Here is a 13,990-nt window from a genome sequence, read left to right on the forward strand (position 1 = left end):
GCTGCTTCGCGACAGGTCACTGCTTACCCCCCCGCGCGTGAAGATGGTGAGAGCGGACGGACGGAAGTGTTCAGTCCCCACGCAGGCCTGGGGCGCCACCGCTCTGAACCCCTCCAGACTTACAATGGTACCACGAGCCGAGATCTGACCTTGAGGGCACCGTCAGTGCCGGGGACCAGGCGCCCGTTCTGGCCTCCCGGGAAAGGTGGCGGTCTCCACCGGTCTGTCCTCAGGGAAACGCAGCCCTGTTGGGGCATCTCTACTGCGGGGTTTGTCTGCCTTTGTTTGTGTTTTCCTCAAAGACCCCTCACAACCAAATGAGGAGCAGATCTTGAGGATGCCGTTCCCTCCAGATCATTCCAGAAGGAAATGTGGCTCCTGAGTGGCTGGGACACCACCAACACCACCCAGTCCCCAGGGCCTTCTCCCCAGCCTGTTCCTTTCCCAGGACAGCGTGATCCCCTCCCAGGACTGGAGCCCAGCCACCAAAGTCATGAAACTTCAAGACGACTCAAAAACGCCTCGGCTTTGGTGAAGATATAGAGCTAAACAATGCTTTTTCAAGCTTTCTTCATAGATTTAAAGGAGAGTTCTCTCCCAGAGTTCAGTTTATAGGTTTAAAACCAATTTCCAAAAGGAGGAAAAAGGGAATGAAAAAAGAAAGCAAACAAGGAAAGAAGAGAGAGGGAGAAAGTCTGTCATCTTCATTTAAAAAAAAAATGACTCTTATTCATTACTTGGTTTACTCATAAAATAATTGTGTTTTGTTGGTAAACCCACCCAAATAGGAGGTCCATGAGAGCAGGGACTTTGTTCTTTACCCTGGCATTTATAAGAGTTCCTGACACACAGTAGACACTCCATTAATATTTGTTGAACTAGTTATACATTTTAATATTTGAAGCAAAAGAAACACTTAAAGATTTGGGTGGAAAAGATTTTTCCCTGAGTTTGGAGAAAAAAGAAAATGTGTAAGTCCTGAGGAAGAAGAGAGATGATTCTTCTGAAGTTTCCTTGTGTTTTCCTTATGCATTTGTACCTCCCTTTGCCCCACCTTCCCACTCACCCTTGCCCCAACTCAGAAAGGGTCAGCGTCCTTCTGATCCATGTCCCCTTTCTAAGGTCATGGGCAAGGACGTTTCCAGCAGTACCTGCCATTGTAAGAAACAGAAATCCCTGATGAAGACAAGGCAGGCATAACCTACACATGGCATCCCCAGAAAAATGGACAAGTAGGTGGGAGCTTGGGGGCACAGCTTAAGAGACCGTGGAGCCCCTAAAGCCCATTCGTGGAAACAAGGGTAGGAATCCACGCTCCAGTGGAGTCTGTGAATAAATGGTAACTTCCGGGCCCTTCAAACATTGAGCCCCAGCAACGCCCTGAGAGGCTGTGCCCTGGCTCATTTTACCGAGCCTTCAGAATTTGACAGGCTGGCAGACACTGTATTTGGCAGGAGAGTTAGGAAGGTTTCTGTGGCAAATAAAACCCAAGACAGTTTCCAGAACAAGAGAGCCATATGATCCTACACAAGGACGAAATGGCATGATGGCGAAGACTCCAGATTGGTTAGCCCAATCAGGATTAAACTCCACCTACTGACAGAGACATGACTTTCTAAGCAGAATTTTAATGAAAATTTCAGAGGACAAGTTGAGAAACACTGCTCAGATTCTATTATCTAAAAGTAAATATCTTTCCCTAATTTACTTTTCATTTTTAATTATTATGTTCTCAGGCCAAAAACCATTTATCAACTTATCACTATAAATTTTGATACATCCACAATAACATCATCAGGGATGTAATAGCAAGAAAACCATCTTCCAGGAGTAGAAAGGAATTTACATTGATTCTACCATGGAGGGTCCTAAGGGACCATAGAGTTAACCCCTTATTCCCCACGGAGATCGAGACACAGAGAGGCTTGTCCACCAGCCTGAGGACTCACAGCAGAGCACAGCTCCCCTCCCACCTACTGAGTAGGGCCAGCAGAGACAAGAGGCAGTGGTCTGTGGCGTTAGCTCGCTCCTCTGGTCTGGGCAGTTGGGCTGAGGTTCAGAAGTCGTAAAAGCTCCCCAGGGATTTCAGTGTGCATCCAGGATTGGGCACCTCGGTTGGAAGGGTGCCTTGCACACTGGTCCATTAGAATCACCTGCGAGCTTCCTCCTTCCCTGTTCACCTCTCCCCTGGGAGACGCAGACTTTCCCCAATAGGGCGTCTCAATGCCGATGTGAGCAGACCTTCTGGGAACCGTACAAAGTCCAAAGGAAAGGGGTTAAGTTACTCTGCCGCTCCCCATCTGGGGGACGGGGTCTGCCCAACCCACCGCAATCTATCATCTCTCCATCCAAACCCATTTGCTTATCATCTCAGGAAAGCTTGGCCCCAGAAGTAGGTGATTTCTATTCTGTTCAAGTATTATTTGAGTACTTTTCCTAGGATTTTGTGGTGTTGATTTTGGGATTAGTGTGCCCTCTTCTAAGGTTTATAAATTATTTTTTGATCACACAGAATTAACTAATTATAAGATAATTTGCTAAAGTGGGTTTTGGCCTGCATTGATTGTTACGAGATCACTCAACAGAGGCATTACAGAACACTTTCTGGAACAGCTCATTTCATAACACTGACGTCAAAAGCTCAGCTCTTTCTCCCACAGGTCTGACTTCCCTGGGTCCACAGAGGGCAGTTTATCAGAAAGGGGGGCCTGTCTTGCTTCCGAGGAGCAGTAGCTGTTTCTACAGCACTTGGTGTGTGTCATTTTGCTCAACCCATGGCCACTTGAGCAAATGAGGCTGGGGCTGGAGGCTTGGAGGCGGCTTAGCCTGAAGTTGAGTCTTGGGATTTTCAGAAGGATCACCATAGGAGGTCTGGCTTTGGGCCATTTAAATCATGGCAAAACAGAAACGTGTGAATCCTCTGGTCGTAAGCTGTAGAACACAAATCAACCAGTAGATAGAACCCTATCCGTTTACTTACCTGCTGTATTTACCATCTATGTTGGCAGAGGGAGTCTTTCAAGGAATCAGCTTATGCAATTATGGGGACCAACAAGTCCAAAATCCACAGGCTGGGCCAGCAGACCAGACACTAAAGCAAGATACCCGTGCTATCATCCTGAGGAAGATCTCCTTTAAGGAAGCCTCAATGTTTGCTTTAAGGTCTTTCTACTGATTAGAGGGGGCCCACCCACACCACTGAGAATAATTTCCTTGACTTCACATCTGCTAATGGGAGATGCTGAACCAGGCTGACCCCCTTGACCTTGTCTCTTCCTGCCGAAGATGTGGGCACTGGGGCAGTCACTTGTGATCCCATGGGGGAAATCATGAAAACCTTAAGGGGATTCGGCCCCTGCATCATCAGATCACAGAGCCAGGGCCTGAAGTCACCTTCTCCTGGACTTCTTTCCATGTGAATAAATACACCTACCTGGGTAAATAAACTTGAAGGATTCTAGTTGTTATATTCTGTTACTTGGAGCCAAAGCATTCGTAACTGATACACTGGATCTGATGGAGAAGATTCAGTCCACTTCTGAGTTAGGAGCTACATTAGTGGCAAGGAATAAACAACTGCTCAGGGTCTAATTAAGAGGTTTATTGAAAGGACAAGGAGATTAAGGGCCGAAGCAACCGCGACAGCCACCGGCCAGGTGTGACAGGAGCTCAGATGGGTCTCGTGGGCCATCCACCATTGAGGAGGTCTCAGGAGCCCCACAGAAGCTGTGGGGACCGAAAGGTAGCTCTAGAACCCCACACTGTGACCTCATCATCTCTGCCTCCCTTCCTATTTTTCACTCGGCCTGCTCTGCAGCCTGACAGGCTGTCCCACCTCATCTCCACTGTTGGCTACATCCATATCTAGCTCCACATCTCACCTTCTGGGACTCTGCTGTCTGCAAACTCCATAAGAGACAAGCTCTGTTGGGGTTGGCCAGTCATCCCCAGATACATTAGTGTCTGTCAAAGATAAGACTCACCTGCAGGATCTGAGAACACTGTGGGTTCCTGGGACCTATCCTAGACTGACTATATCACAATGGAGGGACACAGATGGGAGTCTGCATCATTAGGAATCTACCCAAGTGTTTCTCATGCACTCAGTATGAGAACACTGCTTTCTAAAATGCTCCTGCCTTCTGCAGGCTAGGCCATAGGCCGCTGACCATTGGAGGAGAGCTTGAACTTCACCCAGACACAAGGCTTACCTCCAAGAGCCATAACCTGGGTGTCTGGTGGAATATTCCAGGACGGGGGAGATTCAGAACAGAGACATGTTCTCATATTCTTGGATGAGGAAGTACCTAGGAGAAAGCAAAGGTTCTTTACAAAAGTGCAAAGGTTCACTATGGGGGGAGATGACAAAATGACCCAGAGAACTTATTTTTCCTTGAAAATTTCTTATTTTCCCACAGCAACCAAATGAGTCATGGGATTTGCTAGCCAAGGGTTGGAGGATGGGGAGCTTACATAAAGCTGAGAACCAAAGCCAACTAGGTTTCTAAATCAGTTTTTCAAATCTTCTCTCAGACTTTTGATCTTGAAATCCAAGGCTTCTATTACAAGAGCAGGCTTCTTAAGAGAGAACAGCTTCCTTGAGCTGCACAAAGAGCCTAGATGATCCAAAGCTTTGAGCTTGTGCCATAAGTCAGAGTGTGAAGAAAAATATAGAATGGCATGAAACAATTTTCCATCCCAAAACAAGATGAAAGTTTGTTGTGGGAAGAACAGGGTAAGCTGCTGCTAGGATCTCAACACAGCCCCTAGAAGACCTTAGAGCAGAAGCAGAGACCCAGAGCAGAAGCAAGTCCCGGGAGGCAGCAAGCAGTGTTTGTAAATAGAACCAGAGGCACGCCCTCGCTGCCCTCCTCTCACCGGACACAGGGCTTCCCCAGACAAAGCCTGTGCATCCTCAGTTTGCCCGCCCCCGGCCCTCTCTGGCACTCAGTTCTCCAACAGAGCCTTGCACACAGAAGGCCTCTATCTGGATTGTTCCCTCCCTGGTCCTGTACCGTGTGAGACCCCAGGGCCTGCAGGCTCTTCGGGGATGGGAGCCACATGCACACGATCTACCATTCACAGGGTCCCACAAGAACCACAACATCAACAGTAACACTCACCGAGGGCATCTATGTACCAGGAAAGACACTCATCATCCCGTAGCCTGTCTGTAGGTGCTGTTATTACCCCATTTTACAGCAAAGAAACCAAAGTCAGGGAGGGCAGGCAACTCGCCCAAGAGTGTCCAGTCAGCAAGTGACACAGCCGGGAGCTGAACGAGGCGGCGCGCTTGGCCATCTCCCTGTGAGCAAGACAATGGATGTAGCAGACAGCAAGAGTGCGGCGGCCTGAGTCGGCATGGGGTTCAAGTGCAGCTTCACTGGAGAAGCAGGTGCTGGGGTCAAAGGGCTCTGCTTTCCGGTGGAGGCCCTGTGACGGTCCTCCCGGGAGACGCAGGAGCTCAGGGGTGCCTGTCCAAGGCGCCCAGGCCACAGGCTCCCAGAGCCAGCTGCGGTTTCCCCACTGCAGGGACACAGGGTTGGGAAAAGGCCAGCCACGGCACCTGGGAACCGCGGGCTTCAGTTAGGTGCCACGGACTGTGAGCGGACGCTGCTGCCAGGCTTGCAGAACCGAAGACAAAGTACCAACGGACCATAGCATCCAAGTTATGGCGACCAATACGAAACACACATGATCAAAAATATCAAATAGTGCTGTGAACCACACACAACAAAAGACCCTTCTCTGCTGGTCCCTGGAGCGGACACTGGCAAGCCTCGCCCGGGATCCTAGGAGCTACCACGTTTCTGGATGATGGTCTTCAAACAGGACTTCTTGACTGACCGATAGTGGATACTGACTTTCTGTTTGGGTGAGAAGATTGGGCTTTGGTACACCTCCCACTGACGTTAAATCGTGACTTTAATGAACATGATCAGAGTCGTCACAGAGCTGAGTAGCGTTAGGGTTAGTCTCCGTGGCTGGGGGCTTCGACATCGCCTTTCTTTCTCTCGCTCTGTCCAGGCCTGTGTATTCATAGTTCTCTCTGCAAGCTCCACTATGTTGAGCAGTCCAATAAATCCGGGGAGCTTTTTCTCCTCCCCCGATCTCCTCCCCAGGGCGCCCCTGCCCACCCCTCGGAGTCCCAGGATCCGGGTGTGCCATCAGGCCTGTCTCCAGGCCGGATATTTCATGTCTTCTTTCCTCTGGATTTTCTACCTTGTGTTCTTTGCTTATATCCTCAAGTGGCTTTCTGAAAAAGAGTACATCAGAAAAAAACGTTACCTGAGGTAATGAATATGTAAAACTACTACTATTTCATCTTATCAGTGATTTACTTTTGTTCCAGGTTGAACCATTCCTTTTAGAACTAGCAAAGCCTGGTCCCAGCGACTTCTGTGCCGCTATGAGGCTGAGAAGTCTGCTACCAACCCAACTCTCACCTCCTTGGATACTTTCCTCCGCCATCCACTCCCTGGGACTTGTTAGGGTCTTCTCTTGACTCTTGGAGCTCGGAAACTTAATGATGTTAAATCTCTGCGTAGGTTTGGGGTTTTTTTGTTGTTTTGTTTTGTTTTGTTTTGTTTTTGCTTTGGTTTTTGGTCTTGGGGCTTTTTTCATTCACACAGAGAGCCCAGTTAATCTGGAGACTTGTGTCCTTTAACTCTGGGACATTTTTCTTACATTTCTTTGATATTTTTCTCCTTCATTTTCTCCATTATTTTTCCATAATCCCTACTAATTAGATATTGTTCTTTTAAGTGTTTGTCATTTTGTTGTACTTTCTGGGCTGTTTCCTTACTTTATCTCCCAACACTTCTACTGAATTTTTTCATTTTGTAAATCATGTTTCTGATTTCCAGGAGCCTTTCTTAATTCCCTGATTATTTTCTGTCTGTGGCATGGTGTTCTTATTTATCAGTATACTCTCAAAACCTTTGAGGAATATATCTATTCTGAGGTTTATCTTTGCTTTCCATAGGATCGTTTTTAGTTGGTTTATTTCAGTCTATTTTATATCAAAGATTTCAATGTTTGCCTTTCTATTTCCAGCATATAGATACCTCCTTCTGTGGTTTTATTTTCTCCAGGGAAGTAACCCCAGCTCTCCCGATGGAGGGCAGATGCCTGACAGTGAGCATTCTCAGGCCAGAGTCTGACAGATTTCACACGGTAAATATGATGAACACCTGGGACTGTAGCTCCTAGAAGCCTAGCTCCTGAGACGAGAAAAGTAAAAAGGAAGAGTTGGGAGGAAGACAGCTTCCCACCCTTTTGCAGTGGTAGACTTACTGTCAGCCCTTCATGGTCAGCACTTCTGATCTGGAGGGAAGCTTGGATCCTAACCAGCCCATGCAGTTTGTTTGCACTTGAGGAGATAAGCCCAAGGAGGAGGGGTCCCCTCTCCATGGCCATGTAGCTGGCCAGCTACCCGGCCTGGCCTGGCCTGGGTGGGACACTTAGGGCATCCTGCTTTTATAGGCTTTATCTAGATGCCCCCCTTAACTTTGAAGGGTCCACTCTATCTAGTGCACGTGTAACCCTCTTCTTACTGGAGCTGCCAGGTTGGTCTCTCCACCCATCCCACCCTGCCCACCCCCATTCTGATCCTCCACCTTTAGACACCTAGACACGTGGCTTGTCCTCCTGAAACCCCTCCTTCCCTTTTACCCAAACCTAGGTGCCCAAGGTTAGAATGGGGTCAGCCTGGAGCTGCCTTCAGGGGACGCTTGTCCACAGGCCACTCCTGCACGTGACAAATCATGTTGCCTTAATCATTTCCGGGGCTTGGGGAAGTATGAAGAATCAGGGAAGAACCTGAGGTAAGTAAGCACCTGCCTCAACTCCAAAAAAGCATTAAGTAAATACGTAATAAAATTCAGCTGTGTCCATAAGAAGCTCAAATGTACTACCTTCACTATCGAAACAAGCCTACGCCTTCTTGCAGAACACACATCCCTAGCCCGAGAGGGTTCGACGTTTGCTTCAGATCTCAGAACAGGTGAGGCTGGGCAGGTGTGCCGAGCAATGTGGCATCTCGTCCCTCATCCACCTCCGAGCGCCAGTGATAGTCCACCCTCTACGTGTGGTAGGCATGTGTCCGACGCCTGTTTCCGATGCTTTCACTGTTCAGATGCCTCATTTTTCAGTATCCAGCCCAGAAGAGCACAGACCTGTCACACGTCACCTTCCCCCCTACGGCCCTTCTGAGCCTGGTGCCTCTGTCATCCCAAAGCGCTCTGCAGGGACCCAGCCCTGCCGGCTGGAAGTGTCCTCAGTGCTTCCACTGGGGGCAGAAGCCACTGAGCGGCTCCCTTACAGAACATTCCCGCCCCCTCAGCCGGCCCACGAATGCCGAGAGGCCGCAGACTTGAGGCCATAGCCGGACGACACAGCGCATACACTGGAGGGCGAGGCCCCGGCCGGCTGGCCCCCTGGGCCCTTGGAGGGACAGCCCTGCTACTGCTCTTGCCCCGTCCACTCCCCACCCCACCCCAGCCCCAGGAAGACCTGGCCTCAAATGCCGGTAATTATCCTAGTGTCACCAGCACTCTTCTCAGTTCCTGACGTATCAGTGTCTTCCTGAGTCCTGCTGCCAAATCCTGATGCACTCTCTTCCACCGCCCTCAGGGGCTCTCAGCTGCAGGGCTGGGTGCCGGCAGGTGCGGAGGATGGGGACGAGGACGCTGAAAGTCCGCCTCCTTCTGAGGCTCAGATACAGAGGAAGAAAGTCCTCCCACAGGAAGGTCTGTCCAGTGATTTCAAGTGCCAGGCTAACCAGAGATCGAAGGACTTTGGGGAACACTTTCAATCCACAACAACAGGAACTAGCAAACTCAAGACTCTCTCCCTATTAAAAACCCCCTTCAGATTCACAACCCAACACTCACAACTAGTCCTCGTAAATAACTGGATCCAAATTGTGTTTCTGACCACATACCAACAAATACCTCCTGATGAGTGTCTGAGTGTGGACGCCTGTCTTCCTCAGCCTCCACCCACCTGTCAGGGGCCTCCCGGGACTGTGGCTCCTGGGGCACAGCCAGCTGCCCTTCAGGCATCAGGGGAGTGGCGGGAACCCTGTTGCGAACCTTCTCTTCAAGGGGGAGAAATGCAGGAGGGAAATGTTAACAGGATTTGTGGTTTGGGCAGAGCCCTATCACACCTGAGGCCACGGTAAGGCTTTGGCCAGACCCCGTCCGGTTGTCTGTCCACAGCCCTGGCCCTGGGGAGCTGGGGTCCGATCCTCTCTGTGCCTAGCTGGCCCTCTTGCCAGTTCCTGCAGGGCAGGAATTTGGGGTGAAGGTCCTCCTTAACTTTCTAAGATGGAAGTCATCTATAATTAAATCAAAAAGGCAGTTCTTCACTCAGCAGAGGTGAATACTGGAAATTCTGGACCAGCAATTTGCAACTATAAAATCACTCCAAATAAAACCAAAAAACTATCCCCAGGATATTTCGGGCACAAGGCAGAAGGGAGAAAAGAGGAAGACTTTAGAATGAGTGTTGGTTTTGTGCAGACAGCTTTGCAAATTTGCTGCCGTGGTGAAATGTTTCTGTTAGTCTTACAAAATGCTATGACATTTTCCATGTGAAAAGTAGCCTCTCTGGGACAGAAGGGCAGGAAGGGCTTAGCTAAATGGAAAGATGCCATCCCTGCAAGCTCACAAGCAGGAGGGAGTGCTGGGTCTCAGTGGGAGGAGTCATGGGGCTCTTACCTGTCACAAAGGCCCAGAAGAGAGTGCAGAACTGAAAGTGAGTGTCACCCTCCTTGTCAGGTAGAAGGTGAAATAATGTCACATTTGTGTGGCAGGAAGAGAGGTGGCCAGGAGGTCACAGGAGAAACTGCCACCGTGACCCCCCCCCCCAGGGAAGGGAGGGGTTGGTACAAACAAAACAAAAGAGCGTCCACGTTTGATACCCATCTTCTCAGACAGCTTTGCCACCAATGCCTGGTCACCCTGACACGCCACCGTCCCTCTGCCCGGGCAGCTGAGGATCCCCGGTAGAGGCTCATGCCTTGCACACTCCTGAGTGGGGCAGGGAAGGGGCTTGGCTGAACACAGGAGCCTGCAGGCTGTTTTCATTAAGGTGAGTCAGGAAGTGCGTAACCAAATGAGGCTTCGTTCGTAAACACAATGAAGTTTTTCAGTAAGTAAAAAACAGGAACACATGTTTCCTTCAGACCAGGTGTTCCCTCCTTTGGCTGGGAAACTTGGTCAGTACAGCTAAACCTCTGGCCTGCCCATGACCTCACATGTGACCCCAGCAAATCATCGAAACCTGGCATGGTTTGCCAACCCACTAAACAGGAACATTATCAACTTCCCTACCCACTGAGTCAAACTGGACCATATAGGAGAATATTCTGAAACACAGAAGTCATTCTTTAAATTCAACTTTTTGTCTGCACTGTTCCAGATAGGGTAGCAAGGCACCAAAGAAAGGGAATTACATCATTTTAATAGATGGCCACTTCTTGAGAGCCTCAGAGTGGTCTCCCGGGAAAGGGATCCCTGGTCTGCAGAGGGACTGGCTAAGGGTTTCTGAGCCCCAGGGGGACTATGGACCATCACCTGCTCTCGGCCCCGGAAGCTCCAGGCAGGGCCAGCCTGGTTGTGGGGCATGCTGCCGTCTCCGCCCATCACCCTGGTCTTCCTCACAGCCACAGTCCCTGGGCAGAGGGAGGGCATGATGTCACCACCCCCTAACATATTCTTTGGGTGAAGAAATTTGAAATGGAGCGTTGTCAAGAGATACTGTTTATAAACTAAACCTTAAGGTCTTGAACCAGCTCAGCCTGTCAGACACATGCTGACAGAGCACGTGGCCTTAGTGCCTAAAGGGTCCACGAAACTTCAGAAGGCTGCCCCCCCGGAGGTTAGGTTCCCACGGCCACCGAGGCCTTTCTGAGGCCTGCAGACTCTCTCTGCTCCCCTTCCACCAAAAGACTCCGTAGGGCGGGAGCTGTCGGCCTGCCCCACTAAGCTTTCAGTCAGAAAGTTGGTGAGCAAAGGCTCAGTGGCCATGTTGGCAGCTCCCAGCACTCATGCTGCCTTTCAGCCCGTGGAGTGACCCCCGAGCCCCTGCGCATTGCACATCCCGTATGCGAAGGCACAAAGCGTTTACCCACGGAAACGCACCGTGCTTGGCTCGGATATCACCAGCCGCGTCTCACTCCGAGGGACCGGGCTTGGGGACCGGTTCGTGGAGGTCCACCCGGGGCCTGGGCCCAGCCCACTAGTTCCAGACCTGGGGACATCCAAGGCTTACCCATTTTAAATATTGGCCAGTAAGGACTCAACATAGAAATGACCATCTTTTATCATTAATATTTCAAAGGATTTAAAATTTAAAAAGTGAAGGACACTCTGTTAAAGACACTTCTGCTCATCAGTCAGAGCATGTCCCCTGAGAGAAGCAGCAGCTCCCGGGCAGAAACACAGACAAACGGTCATGTCAGAGGGTCTGCTCTGCCCAGCCCAGAGGCAACACGGACAAGTCAGCCCCTGTCGGGGCCACAGGACCAGACAAGACTACGGTGAGCCTGACACCAGTTCCCATTTTCTCAGGTGCTCGAAGCCCTCTGGGCACAGTGGAGTGAAAATGCCCTCACAGCTGGACCAAACTAACCAGCACACACCTCCCAGGGTCCATGCACAGGCTCACAGCCCCAGGTCAAGGGTCCAGAAATCAAAGACAAATTTAGAAAGTGGCAGCTCTGACCCAAAGCTGGTAGGCCTCTAAACTTAATCAGAAGTTGAGCGTGGCCAGTGTGGTCCTACATCCTACGGACAGGTGCAGACAGGGCAGAATGTTCTAGAATGGCACAGTCTCCATCACTGAGAATTTGGAAGTCCTCACCCTTGTATAGAAGACATCTTGGTATGGGACTGTGACCACCAGGTACTCATCTGGATGTCCTCTTTCCTCTGTCTATCCACATTAGTCCCAGTGACCTCTCTTCTTCCAGAACACGGAGGCTTCCAGTAGATTTAGGTATAGGCAGGAATGACTAATTCTGACGCCCAAACCTCCTTGAGCCTCAAGCCTGGAGGAGCTCAGAGATGTAGCCCCAGGAGCCATCTGGGTGCAGGTGGCCCGTGGGGCACTCCAGCCACCTTGTCGGGAGGAATGTGACTTTCCTCTGCCCAGCATCTAACTGTGGGTGGCCTGAAGAACATAGTGTCATCAGAATCTTTCCCTTAAATGCTGGCTTGGCTATAAAGGAGAGGCTTGATCAACATGTGCTCCCCTCCTTCATCCCTTGCAGGAGGTTACAACAGCTCACAAACATGTAAACTCTCAGAAATCCAGATTAGCAGTTCCCGAGTCAAGCATTAGGAGGATTTGGGGCATAGAGAAAATGGGGTGGCTCTCACATTGCACACAGGGTGTGCCTTCCAAGCGAAGCTCATCCAGTTAAACCCTTGTCCGTTCCTGAAGTGTGATGTATTTTGCAATCTGGTGTGTGATGCCTCCAGCTTTGTTCTTCTTTCTCAAGATTGTCTTTAGCTATTCGGGTCTTTCCTGGGTCCATATGAATTTCAGGATTTTTTTCCTATTTTTAATATAAACATTAGTTCTTAAGTATTTTATTCTTTTGGATGCTACTGTAAATGAAATTGTTTCCTTAATTTCCTTGTCAGGTGGTTCTTTGTTAGTATGTAGAAATGCAACTGATTTTTGTACCCTGCAACTTCACTGAATTCATGTATTAGTTTTAACAGTTTTTGGGGGGAGTCCTCAGGGTTTTCTATGTATAGAATCATGTCATCTGCAAACAGAGACAAGTTTACTTCTTCTTTTCCAGTTTGGATGCCTCTTGTTCTTTGCAGTGCCTGCCTGCTCTGCTTGGACTCCCAGCACTGTGTGGAAGGGGGCGGTGAGTGTGGGCACCTTGCCTCCTTCCCCATCTTGATGCCCCACCCTTCAGTGTGACGTTAGCTGTGGGCTTGCCATATATGGCCTTTATTAGTCGAATTTCTTCTATCCTAGTTCATTGATCATTCTTACCATGAAAGAATGTTCTGTTTGGTCAAATACTTTATCTGAAAAATAGTCCTGGCCTTTTGGGACTTCTCTGCTGAGTCTGGGGGTAGCCTGGGTCAAGGCACAGGGGCCGCTCTCTCTGTAATGCATGAGACCCACTACAAAGACAGAGAATCAAGCTGGTCCCACCCCAGTGAATGCAAGGAGCGTGGTGTTTGGGAGAGCTGGTGCCCCAGGGCTCTGGTGGTGCTTCTGCAGTCGGAGAGCCGCCGTTACCTTTAACACCGCACGAGTGCAATGCAGCAGGTCGATGGGAGTATTTAAAACAATGACAGGTTTTGTAAATATATTGGGGATTACTTTTTTTAAGATTTATTTATTTATTTTAGAGAGAGAAAGAGAAAGAGCACGAGCAGAAGGGGCAGAGGGAGACAGAATCTTCAGCAGACTCCCTGCTGAGCGTGACGCCTGACGTGGGGCTCGATCCCACGACCCTGAGATGGTGACCTGAGCGGAAACCAGGAGTCGGACACTTAATCGACTGACCCACCCAGGTGCCCCATATTGGAAATCACTTTTAAAAAGAGGATGAATAGTGTGCTTGCGAGAAACCATAAGTAAAAACTCTTGGCAGTATTAGGTTTCCAGCAAACAAAGAGTCACAGGTAATAAATCAGGAATTTGTAAAATGTGACCATTTTCAACTGCCACAGAAAACCCAGGCTCAGGTCTTTAGCTGCCCGCCCTTCCTCAGAACTCCCGCCCTGAGAGACAAACCCAGATGCTGACACTGGGGTTAGATGCACTCCCAGGTGCACAGTGTTCTAGGCTTAGAGCCACGTGACCAGACGTGGCCAGTGGCTGTGGGTGGGCCCCTCTTTTCCTTGGAAGTCCCATGTTGCAATGCAGTGTTTGGGCGTGGAGGACACCCGGAGCATGGAGGGAGCCCCACCTACCTAGGGTATGGTGAGTGGAAGGGGACTCTCCCCACGCT

At 49.8% G+C, this 13,990-nt stretch overlaps 1 long non-coding RNA gene across 3 annotated transcripts in view; it reads right to left on the reverse strand.

The window, feature by feature from the left end:
* The window catches only part of LOC123835869 (uncharacterized), a 60,673-nt gene that overhangs the window by 26,610 nt on the left and 20,073 nt on the right, over window positions 1–13,990 (reverse strand). For all 3 annotated transcript variants that reach the window (XR_006788836.3, XR_010406676.1, XR_010406675.1), the window contains 2 exons: window positions 5,124–6,256; window positions 4,212–4,307 (listed from right to left, as the gene is read on the reverse strand). This is a non-coding gene — a long non-coding RNA (uncharacterized LOC123835869). The remainder of the gene's footprint in view (window positions 1–4,211; window positions 4,308–5,123; window positions 6,257–13,990) is intronic.

Source organism: Mirounga angustirostris, unplaced genomic scaffold (genome assembly GCF_029215605.1).
Source record: "Mirounga angustirostris isolate CCGP_5_RB_7025 unplaced genomic scaffold, mMirAng1.0.hap1 SCAF_12, whole genome shotgun sequence".
Classification (NCBI taxonomy): Eukaryota; Metazoa; Chordata; class Mammalia; order Carnivora; family Phocidae; genus Mirounga; species Mirounga angustirostris.